General features: G+C 38.0%; 2 long non-coding RNA genes across 4 annotated transcripts in view; one reads left to right on the top strand and one right to left on the bottom strand.

The window, feature by feature from the left end:
- LOC136343699 (uncharacterized) overlaps positions 1-14,700 on the top strand; it is a 99,847-nt gene that overhangs the window by 75,015 nt on the left and 10,132 nt on the right. For 2 of the 3 annotated variants that reach the window (XR_010732834.1, XR_010732833.1), the window contains exon 2: positions 916-1,057. This is a non-coding gene — a long non-coding RNA (uncharacterized lncRNA). Of the gene's footprint in view, positions 1-648; positions 863-915; positions 1,058-14,700 lie in introns of those variants that run through there. The other variant, XR_010732835.1, reaches the window with a different exon arrangement.
- Positions 4,491-5,362, bottom strand: LOC136343495 (uncharacterized). Its single transcript, XR_010732793.1, has 4 exons — positions 5,179-5,362; positions 4,840-5,048; positions 4,559-4,786; positions 4,491-4,505 (listed from the first exon to the last, which is right to left on the bottom strand). It is a non-coding gene; the product is annotated as an uncharacterized lncRNA (long non-coding RNA).

The following is a 14,700-nucleotide window of genomic DNA, read 5'->3' as shown; positions in this document are numbered from 1 at the left end:
CAATATTCGCTTGCACCCTGGCTGAAGAGTAAATTTCGGCAAATTACCAGCCCTAATTCGGCCGCCTGACTGCGATAGCATCCCCTAATGCATATTTCAGTATTTTCGCTAATGAACGACTGGAACAAAACCCCGAGAAGCCCAAATTATTCCGGCTCAGAAATTTGTATTTCGTCGATTGACACAACAATTAAGCTGTTTGCATTTATGTGTTCTGATGTTCCCCCGCTTATACTTAAAATATGCATTTATCCATATTTATTGCTGTCGTTTGAGGACGCCGTTTCACGTCGCTAAACAAACAAGGCGCCGAAACGCCTCGTCTATTAATTTGGAGACAAATTAAATAGTCTTTCATCAGTTTATGGATGATGGCTTTCGCGACTTCAGTTATATGTATATCAGGAACCCAGCTTCCTATTTACTTAGCTTCGGACAATTTAGCTCTGCTAATGTTGGCCAATGAGTCTAATGGCCAAGAACTCTGGCAGTATATGCTCCGAACTACACTGCAGGACCTCTAAAGGTCGAATGAATTCCACGCTGTAAAAGTTTTTTTTTTTAGCTTTAGCATTTCAGTGCTAATTATACCGCATGTTATGCTCGGATAAAGCTAAGTAGCGTCTGGCGTGTGTAGCGTGACATAGAGAAAAACGGATTATTGAATAAACATCCGTCGAAAAAAAGTTTTCGGAAAAAAGCTAATTTGCGACATTACGTTTCGCGCAGCCGAATCGGCCTCTCTGTTCTGTCATTTGTCGGGAAAGTAATTAAAAAATAATCACTTTCCTTCAGCATGCAAACAGGCAATTTACGGTATTTAGCGTATTTTCAGACACAAACGGTTTGCTGTCTTGCTGATGTATTATTTTACGAAGTCTAGTGAGGTAATGTAAAATAGATATTTATATACAGGGTGTGTCAAACTTGGCCCATTCAACGTGGGGATCTGGAAAATCGATCACATTGAAAGAGCCTGCGATAAGTCCGGCACTATCCGAGCGCCAGGCGTCCGCTGAAGATTTCACCCAGCGAGGGAGAAAAAAGTCTAGTTCAGGTTAGTTTCATTATTACCGTCCTGTGACGTGAAAATTTCAGCCTGAACCAACCATCTTCGAATTCTTAAATATTTCGTCTTCCTAAGGAGACTTTTCGCTTTGCAATACTCTGGTTGTCTGTTTAAGTTAGTTCAGGCTGGGTTTATTGTAACTTTATTACAACTTCAAAACTTCACCTAGAAACACCCATCTTCAAGTGCCTCAATAGTGTATCGGCTTGTGGAAAGTTTTTGCTGTGTAATTCCCTGGCGGTGTATCTATGTTAGTTCGGTTTTTTCGAGTATATGGAACCTTCACATGGCTTTAGGGGTAGGCTTATTCCGGCCTAAAGCAAAAAAAATACTGTTTTTAATGGCAATAAATCGGCGGAAAAGTGGAAAAAGTTTGGAAGCGGTCACGGTTGAAGCGAGTTTCGGTTTCTGGAATAAGACCCGTATGAAATATTACCGCAAAATACATATCTCCCTTTTATGGAACTAAACTGTATTAAATAATGTGGATTTTTCCCTGCCCCCGGTATTAGCTTGGGAAGTTTCTTTAAACCGCGCCAAAAGTTCTGACTTTTTTTAATAAAGCTGTGAGGCGAAGTACTACAAGGTACAAAAAATCCACTTTCCGGTAAATCGGTAAACTCATCACCCATCGGGGTTAAGAGATCAGTGCAGGTTTAGGAGGCCTTTCGACTTTCTGGTCATATTCTTTTACTCGGGCTACGTAGTAACTGTCAGGTCTCATGATAAGAACGAAATTTATACACGCACGTAGAACGTTATCAAATAAAAACTAAAATCCCTTTCACCCACGTTGATTGATATATCACTTTTATTTCTTTTGTTTCTTTTTGGCGAAGCACTTCTAGAGGCTTTACGCCATCTGATAACGAGGATTCACCTTTTAGGAAACTATCGTGTTTATAGCCTCGAAAATCGCCTCTTTGCCATTTTTAACAGGCTCGATATGTTCGGGATGTGCGGATTTATTTGCGGAGCGAGAAAGGAACGTATTGATTTACAAAGGATTACTCGTGTAGGCGTCTTTTTACCTCAGAAAGCCACACTTAACGAGACGACTAAAATGGTTCGGGTTTATAATTAAAATAGTGCAAAATATGGCACCTTCAACTTTCCCAGCGTGCTATTTAACGAAACCCCTCATTAGGTAAGACCCAAACTTACCGATCGGAAATCAAGCTAAAACTCCTCTTTATTACTTGAGAACGTCCTGATGCGATAGATTGTCTTTGTCCCATTTCATCGGTTTTGTCTGCTTGAAGTTCCATAACGAGAAATTAGCATAAAAAAACGGCAATGAAGTGTTGAATCCGCGGGAAAAAAGCAAAAAAATAAACTTTATTCATTAAGGTTTGCTTTTTATAAAAGAATATTTCGAGGAATCAGAATTGAAAATAAAGCCTGATTTATATGAGAGGCATTGCTGTAATTTATTCCCGTAATTGCCAAAGTTGACGCCATGCTGAATTTCGACGTATTATTCTAGCTCATTTCATTGTTATTCCTTTTGTGGATTTCTTTTGCCTTTTTTGTTGCCGCGGAGATTTCTTTCGAGCTGCAGCAAAAACTTCAGAAAAGTTCACCGCACGATGACAAATATTAATCTTCTCGTTGTCTTTGCCATTCAAAAAACGCATTTGATGTGCCAACATTTTCACTATTTAATGCACGAACCTAACACTGCAAGTATCTACTTTTCCCAATTAAGACAAATTCAGAGGATCTAAAGTTGAATTTTAAAAGTTCTCTATCCTCGACGACTTCTCCAACTGCAGTAAAAACTTTCTCCTTGAGGGAACGTGAGAAATTGACCCCGAGTAAAAAATAAAGTGCCTTTTTCTACATTAGAGACAAAGGACAATTCCGCAGAGTACCGTCATCTATTTTAGTAGCGTGTCATAAAACTAATGGCATTCGTTCTTGGTTCTTATCAATTGAAGTTATCGATGAATAAGTGCGGTTATTGCAAGAAAAAATTGCTTTATTTGCTTTATTTTCAGCACGTTTTTTCTGATTGTGGATAAATTTCTATTTTACGAGAAAATTCGGTGGCTAAAGATACCGCAATTTCGGGGTTGTGAAGTGCGGCCACTCCGACTAAATTAGTAAAAATGATGGCACTAGAAAATGCACAGCGATAGTCGAACCATTCCCAAGATAGAATAATTTCATCAATAATTCTTGACTGCCCTCTAGAGTTTTGGACAAAAATGTTCTATTCTCCCATCTATTTTTCGAAAGTGGTACCTCGCACTCCTTATTAAATTCGGACAAGAATTGTGGATTTTCTCCCGTTTTCCTGAGGTTTTGAATACCGGGAGCAAATCACGATGCAACAACGTATACAGCGACTGGGGACGCGAGTTTTCGAATAATTTATTATTCCTATTATGTTTTGGGAGTAACGCCTGACGTACCAACAGCGGACAAGGGGAGGCTTAATAGATGTTTCGAGATTTCTTAACGTTTGACTGATTGGGATATTCCTGACGTTTTGAATACTGGAAAATAATGGGGCTACAACACTCTATAGAGCAATTACGGCGAACGTCACTCGTCACTACTGCTGAAGAGTGAGAATGACTGGATGGGTGTGAGGTGAATGTTTAGCGAAGCAAGGAGAGTGGAAGAGATGGAGGAGAGAAGGAGGAGAGAGATCGAAAACACGTGGAGAACACTTAGCGCGACGGTACTCCCAGGAAACATAGAAGACGACCGATAGGCCATCTCTCGCTTCCGAACTAATGCTTCTTTGTGGTTCTGAAAATGGGCAGCTCTAGACGAAGAGAGTGATCCAACGCCTCCATTTCCCATACTCAGGCCTCTCTATATAAGACAAACTCGAGGTGCATAAATGTATATTATCCACTTCTATATAAAAAAAAAATTAGTTCCTGTTTCTGGAGACTTTTTACTTTTAAAATTTTCATCCACGTTTATTCTTATGGTGTCCTCTCCGCGTTTCAACGGCAGTGATAGAGTGCAGTTTCTATGATATAGATATTCGACGATTATAAATCAAAAATAATATCTCTTACTTATCGAAATGAAAGTCTAAACTTAATAAAACCGATCCGGAATTCATTAAAAACAAACTAAATAAATAAGTTCCCAAAGTCAATACGAATTTATCCGCCATTTCCATTTATATTTAAATTGACCTTTCCGCTTTAGTACGCAAATAAGCTTGCGTTTCATGTCCTCGTAATTTTTTATTTTGCCGAAGCAAGAACTGTCGGATGGACTAATTTGCTTAAAAAAATAACCGAGATTTTTGCTCTGGAACCCGGCTCAGATGAAGTTTGTTTTCATTTTGAAGAGGTTTAAAAGGCAAAATATTTTGTTAGCCGCTAGGTTTTTAATAGGTTTCAACATCGAATCCTCAGGCGAAATTGTTAATTAACCAGGTAGAAGCAGCATTAGAGCCCCAGTGGTGCTAGAAAAAACAGTAGTTTTATCTGTGACTTTACCTCAGCAGAAAGCACGAACTTGCTCTGACAGGGAGGATTAAAATGGACCCGTTTAGCAGGCAGGAAGTCTCCAATTCATAAATATCCACCCTTTACACAAAGACCATGGCATCGTTAAGAGTAAACCCGAGTAATAAAGAGACACTCCGGATAAAGTCCATCCCGTTAAGTAATTAAAGCGAGCATGGGTAGCTAGAATAGCTGAATTCAGCTGCAGAACAGCTTTGTCTCTATTCCGAATGTTAGCCTAAGGTGAATTCGCGGTTAGACAGGTCGTCCAGATGGAATTGGCTCAATTACCATTTCTGTTTAGTTTAGCAAATTGGGTTTTTCCATGTTGCATATTCGGCAATCAAATTTAGACTATTATTTTAAAACTCGTTTATTGCGGTTCTAATGTGACTAATCTGCGTATTCCCTGCATTGTCCACTTGGATCTCGAGCTTCTCCATCGGGGCATCCGTTGTTTTTCACCAGAATGATGCTGGTTTCTTTGAATGGATAGGAATCTGAAGAAACGAAATTTAAGCAAAAAATCGAAAAAAGACCCAGAAGCATGCAAACCAATCAACAAAATCAATAAGCATTTAAAAGTCGGTTTAATGCACTTTAAATACAGCTAAAATGGAATTGACTTACCAGTTCGATATATTCCGGAATTATTGGTAAGGGGTGCTGATCTGTCAATTTTCACACGGGTGCGGGTTTCATCTCCAACTGGGAAGCACAATGCGACTTGTACTAACAATACCACCGAGACAAAACTGGTAAGAACTATTGAAATTCGCATGCTTTGCTTCTTCAAGGACTGTTACATAATCTACTGCGGACTGATGGGTTTTTCAATTATTTAAATATCTGCGGTTCTAGCATTGTTTGCATAAAATGCAGGAACGTAATCAGCACGAAATACTAAGAATAAATTATATATCTGAATCACAAAGCAGAAATAACGACAATTTGGCAGGGTGCGGCAGATTTCAAGGAGAAACGGTTAATAGTGAAATAATTACAGGATTTTTGCAGCGTTGAATGTCACAAATAAAGCATGGGAGAATCTTCGAAGGATCTGATGCCCTTATTCGAGGCATCCTTATGTTCAAAATTTGAAGAAAATATCATGCTGTTGTGTAAAAATTCACCTTGCAGACAAACCAGTAAAATCTTGCATTTTAGATAAATCAATTGCAGTTAAGTAATGGAACGGAAAATAAGACTACAGAACTCATGGGAAAATCTGGTCTGTCAAGAATAAAAATTGTTGAGAGAGAATAATTCCAGTTGAAATATACTGCAAGCTTGAGTCACCTAACTCAAAATTAACTTCGAAATTATGTCCGGTGTTGGCGAAGTTGATTTTAGCGGCACTACCGCCTCTTTTCCGGGCATCATCGAGGCCAGAACGCCCCATAACTACTTATTATTGAAATAGTTGCCTCACGTGGGGCGACACACTGTGAACGTAATGACAGAAAACCGTGAAATATCTCGCATACACAATTTATTAAAAAATGCCTCGAAAAATTGAAGAAGTTCGTAAATTCTACTTTTCTGTGATGTTTAGAAGCATACAAAGTGTGTCACAACGTTGCAGTGAGTTGAAGTTGGTTTTTCTCATAGAATGGAAAATTCTTATGACAGTTTCTAAGTCGGCGTCATATTTTGAATACATTTAATTTAAGACTTCTTACGGCTAACTCGTGGAGGGGAAATAAAACGGTCCCCTAGGTCGCCGAACTGGACGTCCCTCGACCATTTTCGATGGGTTCATTCGAAAATCGAGGTGTAAAGCCACGAAGTCGGCACATTTAAATAAGTTAAGCAGGAGATTTACTGACGAATGCCGCCTCATTACTATTGAAATGCTAGAACACAGTATTGACAAATTCTATTACGATTTAGCTCATTGTTAAGCAGTTCTGAAGGTACATTTTGCGCACTTCCTTCAATAAAAATGGATGCCTTTACGTGTGAACAATTTCTTTGTTTTCTTTTTGTCTTCAATTCTACAATAGGTGCGGAACCACCGGAGTTAGCCACAGGACGTGTATCACGAAATGTGTCCAGAATGCGAGGGCGAATCAGAAAATGTCTTAAAAAGGTAGCCATTACGTACGGAAAAATATAACTTCAATTCGCTGCTACCTTGTGTCGCACCGTGTACATTGAAATTTCAACACTTCAAACTTATCTAGCAGACCACTCAATGGTATTGCTGATCGAAAAAAGCCCGAAACTACCCTTAATCGCGTATGAATCGAGGAGCTAATGGTCGTTCTTATTATAGCACAAATCGATTCCTGGCATAATAACCAAAAACCCATATATTAAAACACGTTAAATCCGCCCCTAGAATCACCAAATCAAACAGTCGAAGTCGAAGTGTTTCAGGTAATTTCTGTTTAAACTAACAACCTTGTAAGTGCTAATTCAATATCGTTCAAGGTCTGGTAATATTGTGACGATGAGTCAACATATCCTCCGGTCAAACCAACTTTTCCATACCCTCAGATTTATAAATCTGCGACCTGGACAGTTACGGGCTATTAAAAGACCCGCTCGTACCTAAAATGGAAAAACTCCCTATAAAGTCGAAATATTGGCTGACCAACGTTAAAGAAACGTTTAAATTCTGTCTCTGCCAATAATGTATGTTACGTCGTCAGTCGGAAATTAATGAAATCTGTCTGAGTTATGTGGGCAACTTCGATTTATCCTCGAAGAACGTTCGCTGAGAAGAAACTGTAGTGAGATGAAGAAAAATTAAAAGCTTAATATGAATATATTAAGTGTTGTAATAAGCCGCCTCCTCTATATAGGTCGTAATTAATGAATCTTGACGCTGAAGCCCCTAGTCACTCCACAAGTTCCCTAATTGAATAATATCTTTTTAAAACCTTTAAAATTACTTTTAGAACTTGTTAAAACTTTGTAATTAGCTAATTGAATATAGAGGGAACTTCCCCGAGGAACAATCGATGATGGGAAATGGGCCGTTATGAGCTTCATGTAATATTGTTCTGTTAAGCGGTTTGCGATTTTTTTCCAGAAAAAAACTTAAGGTTGAAAGTAAGTTTTTAGTTCCTTCTCGGCAACTTAATCTGGATCTGCAGCACGAGATTCATTTATCAACAAAACAATGCTGAGCTATAACAAGGACTGCTCTATCTCCTCAGAGGCAGCCTTTGTTCCCCTTTATTCGACGACCAACCTTGTTATCATTGAACCTCTAATCGTGTCGGTTTCCCCACTTACATTCCGTACCATTTATTTAGGGAAAATGCCACGCATTTCGGCGACAACTCGGAAAAATTAATGGCGTTTTTCTAAACGCTCTGAAAGGGGGAACGAATTGTTGCCTCCAAGCCGCGTCGACTTAAAATAATGGAATTATTTCCATTGGAAAACTGAAATTTCCCTATCTCGAGTGCACTTTAATTGCCTCCTGAAACCGATTCAGGAGCCGGTTTCCAGCAAAGTATGGAGAAATTTCGAAAAACGTATAAAAAGGCACAGTCCGGACCTAAGGTGCGCTGGTTCTAAAGTCTCGTTAAGAAAGCCCCGACAAAGTGAGAAAGCTTCTTTATTTCACTCTATTTATTGCCGTACTTTCTTGTACCTTTGCATTTTTCCTCAAAAGCCCGGAAATGCGACGCAAAATTAATTTTTACCTGATACTGCGGAAACTACTAGAGTCGGATAATGATATGTTATTACATGCCAAAGCGGAAAATGTTTCATTACTGCCGAGAGATTTGATAGTTTACCGAGACGCGCAGTGCCGAAGTAAGTTATAATCTCTAGACGCTAAGGAGACCTTCATCATGTCTCGAATTCTATTTTATTCGCAAGCAGTTCTAAAATCCAAAATTGTGTAATGACATTTTTTTTAGTGGATGTTTGTCAAATAAACTACCAATGGACACGCACCATCCTGAATATTGTCCCTTAACTCATCTGTGCTTTTAAGTACGCATTTGAACGCCATTGGCTTTGAAAATAAAATCCGATAGGTTTAAGTCGGTCTGTCACGAGGGCCACAGAGGTTCACCATCCCACCCAATCGTCCCTTACCTGCGCAGAATAGTGAGCGCGAGCGCTACCTCGCATGAATCAAATATATTTTCTTCTGGACATCTGCCCTGCATAAATTCTTCTCCTCCGTTTTCCGCCAGAAGTTCCAACTCAGACAGTTAGGGTCCTTAAGAGGATCTTACGCTAATAGGCGAATGCTGCAGTAACCATGGTCTTGAGCTCAATGCTAAAAGAAGTATTTGCCTGTTAAGAGTTGTAAAGGCATTTAAGAGCATACCAAATTTGTGTAATTTTACATCTTTACATAAACATGGGAATATATTACCAACTGCTGATGCAGCTAAAAGTCTGGGTCTAGTCCTTGACAGTTCTCTGAACTTTGAGACGCTTCGCAAAAGTTGCGGCTGGCATATTTTAAGCTGAAGAGTGTGTAAAAATTTAAATAGCTATCTGTGACTACGTAAAATTAAAGGATTACTGGTGGACTCGTTAATTTTTCAGTATTTAGATTTACCATCGACTCACGGTTGCTGGGTTCAGAAAAAAGCTGCAATTTTCACAGAACTGTTGCGCTCATTTTATTTGCGAAAAGATGTTTTTCATGTCAGCTAGAATGCTGTAGAAGGCTAATGAATCCTAATGCAACTTTGTAACAAAATCAAATGGATCATCATGTCGCTGACCATCCGAGAGAAATGTAGCGGCCAGAAAATGAACAGATTCCACTCGGGTAAAGCCCAGAAAATAATATCATTACACATATGGTGGTAAATTTTTTAAAAATTACCAACGAACATGGAGCGCTTAATGATGAATGCGGGTAGATACTGAGAAGGAAAGGCATTAACATTAGCATGAAAGTCAACAGGCAACACCGGAAATGATTATTCATTTTTCTGTTATTTTTCACTTCGCATTTACCTCCTGGTTAATTTTCTGCACTATGAAACGGAAATTAATTTTGCATAACATTTCCTACGAGGTCGGAAAGATAAAACTAACAAAAAGTATCCCGAGGGAGGAAATTTGCAAATCGGCTTTAGAGTCCCTTTTTTACACCATCAGCTATAGCTTTCGTAAGGGTTTACGACTTGACTTCTCGCACTTAAAAAGAGAATAAACAAACAGGCAAAAATGGGTTATGTTAGGTTAGTTAAGTTGAGATTAATTTTTGGTACCTTTATTCCCCCCCGGGTTGGAATTTTGCTAAAAAAGCGTCAGCGAAGTTCGTGTTTGAATTTAGTGGTTGTTTCAAGGTAAAAGTCTCTAAATAGATTTTTTTTTAATTGAAAATGTCAAACATGCTCGAATATTTTAAACAGCAAAATTTTAATCATTTCAAAAGTAAAACGATTTAATCGGCTTTGGGGCGCGCCCGCGCTCATCGCTGAAGTGAATGCTTCGGTCATCGTAATGGTATTTCGAAGGTGCGTGGTGCTGCGGTGGTACTGAAGCGGGCTACTGAATTTAAAATTAAATCGAGCATTTTGATTGGTTTCGCACAACTGCCAAATGGGCCTTTTTCCCCAATCAAACCACGTTAAGCCTGTAATTATTGCGCTCGCGAGAATCCTAAGGTGCACTTACTTTGCGGACTCGAAACATACGGTAATTGGACTAGACACAAAGTCTAGTAAAACGAGTCGGATTTATTTCCAAGACAGTAAATTGCATAAAATTTGAAATGCCAAGTCAAATAGTGAAACAAAATGTTCCCGAAGGAAGCCATTGAGATAAGAAAAGCAGCAATATGTATTAGTGATAAGAAAGTATGAAAAATGCGTTCCCCGGGACACCATATATCAGGTAACCCACAGAAGGTTTGAATAATAAACCCGTATTGGATGATATTTAAATAATTTATTTTCGCACTATGAACACGGGTTGGCATAAGTAGCCACGTTGAAGGGATGTTTAAAAAGGCCTAAACGAAGACGAGCTGAACGGGGATTTTTAATTTGCTAGGGCACTGGCCGTAGAACAATTTCCTAATTGCTTTCTAAAGAAAGCTAATTTAATTTGATTCCGAATGCGAGAAAAGTTCAGAAAAACTTAAACAATTAAAGGGATTGAGGCTAAAAAGTAGATTGCCTAACAATCTAACAGGAACAGCGTCTATTAGGGAAAATCCAATCTTGGCAATTTTCAGACCAATCCTGAAAAACTTGTTGGGAATTCACCTTGTTGGACTGAATTTTCTTTATCGGTGTATTAGTTTGCAGGGGTAAATTGCCCCGAAAACTGGAGCAGACCAGACTGAAAAAAACTGGCACGTTTGCTACTAAAATTTAAGGGTTTTTAAATCTTTTGTTCGGAAAATTTCTTTACAAAGGCCCAGTCTCTCTCCTTCTCTCAGCCATCTAATATATTATTTCTAGGTTCACGTCCCGCTCTCTTGGGGCCAAGTCAGCCGCCTTTGTTTCCTTTTATGCTGCAATTCCCTTTTCATATCTTTCGCTATCTTTGTCGTATACAAGGTGGTCTACTTTGAATTTCAAAGAAGCTTAAGAGGAGTCAATTACCGGCTTACTTGGGAAGCAAATATTTATAGGCTTGTAAATTTGCTCCAAACGCTTTAGCTAAACATTGGCAGCGGCATATTTCCAGAAAAATTTTCCCGGATCGACAGCTAGAACGAGTCGTTCCAGGAAACTCCATTGATTATCCAATACGAGGAATTTTCAAACTTCAGGTAGAGGTCGTCCAAATGGAATGAGATTAAACGGTTACTTGACCTATAGACGGGTCCCTCCTTAGCCCTTCGATGTGCGAAATAAGGCAACTAGTTCGACGATAACGACGTTCCAAGTGGAAGGAAAACTAAAAGACGAATCGACACAAAACTTCAGATGGAAGAGCGAATTTAATCTAGACACTCGCGTGTTTGTGGATTTTCAAGTAGTGTTTAGGTATTCTCCGTGGGTAGCGCTAGGGCCCCACTCATTAGAAACGGGAGCCGGTGCAGGGCTCCTCTGTTTCGCGCGAAAGGATAACGAAGCGGCTATAAAGCCTTCTTTGATAATGGAAACGGGATTAGTTTATAATTTCGTTACCTCCACAGCGGTAAGCCGTAAAATTTTTTGTGTCAGGCGAGAAAATTTGAAATTAAAAGTAAATTGGATGGATGAAAGCCCATACCAAAGCCGAAAGAGGGACTTCCGCTATTGCATTCAAAGTTAAGTTAAAATAATGTCGTAATCTGCATGGTATTTGACTGACGAATCTTGCCTGCCGTTCGTAGCGTTGAAGCAAGATATTGCCCTGTTCATTGACCTGTTCATCTGGATAAAGAGTTTTCCCCACAATTTGCAAGCCATTTCTGATAAATGTAGCTTTGAATTTCGCTTCTTTAAATTGCGGATCCTCCCCATCTGGATTGATGGTAAGAAACGCTTCGTACTCGGGCCAAATGTACGTGGTGTCCGGGTGCGTGTGTAGCACGATTTTAATCGTCCATTCCACGCGCAAAAATAATATTAATGTGCTAAATAAACTATAGTCGAGAAATGGGTTGTGGATTATGGAAATGCTGTGTTGAAATTTAATATTCTTTTCAATTCATCCTTTACAGCTTCGAAAATGTTTGAGATGTTTAACTCAAATATTGAACATAAGCCAATAGGATAATTAGATAGATGTTCTTCATATTATTCCTTGGTGATTAGAAACTGACTAAATGCAAACTATCCACGGAGATGGTTAGGTCGTGGAGGACCACTTGCTCGGCCTCCTTGATCGTCCGATCTAACACCTCTAGATTTTTACGTTTGGAGGTTCGTGAAAGAAAACGTTTACGTACTTCTGTAAAGTCCGAACAAGAATTTACAAAGCGAATAAGAAATTCTACTCTTAGTGTAAATGATCAGAAGTTAAGAGATATTCGGCGGTTTTTATGTCGACGTTCGAATTTATGTGTAGAACGTAATGGCGATCATTTCAAACGATTTCTGTAAAAATAATTGTTCGATATTGATTTAAATTATTTTGTTATCGAATAAATTACCGTTGTTCGATTTACTCTGTGTTTGAAGTTACCGTTGTCCTCTTGCTTACTATTATTTTTTATTTCTCTTCTGTTGAAATTCCGCTTCACTCCTAGATGTTCAAAAAATAATCACGAACTCTAGTTTATACTGTAGCAGTGTGTCAGAAAATGCAATGTCAATAAAATGTCAGAAACCAACCAGACTCACTCAAAACACATGAAAATTTCAAAATTGAATGGAAAATTAAGGTTTCTAAAACGAAGTGCCATGCGATGCATAAAAAAAAACGTTTTGGGCGATAAAATTGGGCACAACCTCAAAAAATGTCACCCTGTAGATTTTCACGACCATCTAGTATTATTTAATTATGTAGACCCTAAAATGTAATATATGCTTAAGATTAGTATTGAATATCTGAACAACATTGGAAACAATGAAAGATAACTTTTTAAAAATGTATTGTTTCAACACCCTGTACTCCGTTAATGAAACGTTTCGGGAATATAATTTATATAACAAACTGATATTATTTTTAAGCGTAAAATACGTGGTTAAAATTTTGCTACAAAAAAACCCAGCCATCCTGTATTGCTTATTACGTCAGGATTTTGTATTATTGTATATTATATACATATGTTATATATTATTATATAAGTCCCTCACGCTCACAATTTAATTCTCTAGAGAAATTCACATATGTAAATTTCTCCGCAGGCCTAGTACCAACACGACACAGATCAATGAAGGAACTTGTCAACGAAAACCACATCCCTAACGCGTTAGGGAGCTTATGAAAAATTCCATGCAGGATTGATCCGAACCATTTGATTATCGAAAAAAGAACAAGTCAATGTCAATCAATCAAATAATGATGACTACTTGTCTGAACGCAAACTATGATGAAAAATTATAATGCTGAGTTATGATGAAAACTTACGATGATGAAGTGTGGTGAAAATGAGACAAGTTAAAAATTTAGCGATGGTGAAGTTTAGTGTTAAAGTTAATTTAATTATTAGTTCAGAGGTACAAACTAGACGTAGCTATTTTTCGTTCCGTAGGGCCCTCAATGTTTCCCAAAGCCTCATTAAACTGTACCAAGGCTCAGTAAAAATATTTAACAATTCCGGAAATAACTTGAAAAGTTGCGAAAAATCCCAGAAGACATTGAATACTAGAGATCTTAAAATGCTAACCCGGAGAACCTTTAAAGTTCTTTCGAGGATCGTAAGGCTTCATTTCAACTAGATAAGAAAATGTTTTAGTGTCTTTCAAAGCAAAAAACTTCGACGCACATGCGTACAGTTTGAAGAATATAAAGCAAAAAAAATTAAAAATCATAAATTTTCCTTTTTTTTATTTGTCTCCAGTCTTTCCAAGACTTGCCCCTGCCGCTTTATGCAGAGTTACTAGCAATTCGACATATTGCTTTAGGAAGGTGACAGGTGACGAGGTAAGGGTTAAATTGAGCCCAATGTGCATGTTCCAAAACTCATTAGATTTTGAATAATTAAATATTTTTTAAATTCGCGTTCTTAATAATTTTGAAGCGATTTTTCAATAAGTCCTCTTCGAATTTTTTCTTACTTTCCCTACTGGATCCCTTGTCTAACATTAGGATCTTTCGTACGGAATGAGATGTCGGGAAAAATTTGCATTAGGTAAAGATTTTGAGTAAATACTTGCATAAAAGTAATTTTTGAATATCAGCTACCGTAATTTCTAGTGGACAATATTCAAAAAATATTCAAAGTAACATGTGTACAAATTGCGCTAAAAACTTCCTGATTTGAATAGCTCCTCAATGAGGTGGCCCATGTTCAACGAATCATTTTGCGGTTAAAAAAAAATCGAAATACTTTAGATCAACAATTTAACTTAAAAAGTAATAACTAAATCTTCACATGATGGAAATGTTTCCGGACGTATTTCATTCCATACAAAATATTCTAACGTTAAGGTTCTAACGTTAGGCGAGTGATCGAGTTGTGAAAGTAAAAAAACCACTTTGAAATCATTAAGACCTCGATCTAAAAAAAAATTAAAAATGAAATAGCTCAAAATATAGTGAATTTTGGAATATGCACATATGTGTTCAATTTACTCCTCAACTCATGCCCAATTACCTCCTGAAAATAAC

This window comes from Euwallacea fornicatus, chromosome 15 (genome assembly GCF_040115645.1).
Source record: "Euwallacea fornicatus isolate EFF26 chromosome 15, ASM4011564v1, whole genome shotgun sequence".
Lineage (NCBI taxonomy): Eukaryota > Metazoa > Arthropoda > Insecta > Coleoptera > Curculionidae > Euwallacea > Euwallacea fornicatus.
This window is presented reverse-complemented; position numbering and strand designations above follow the sequence as displayed.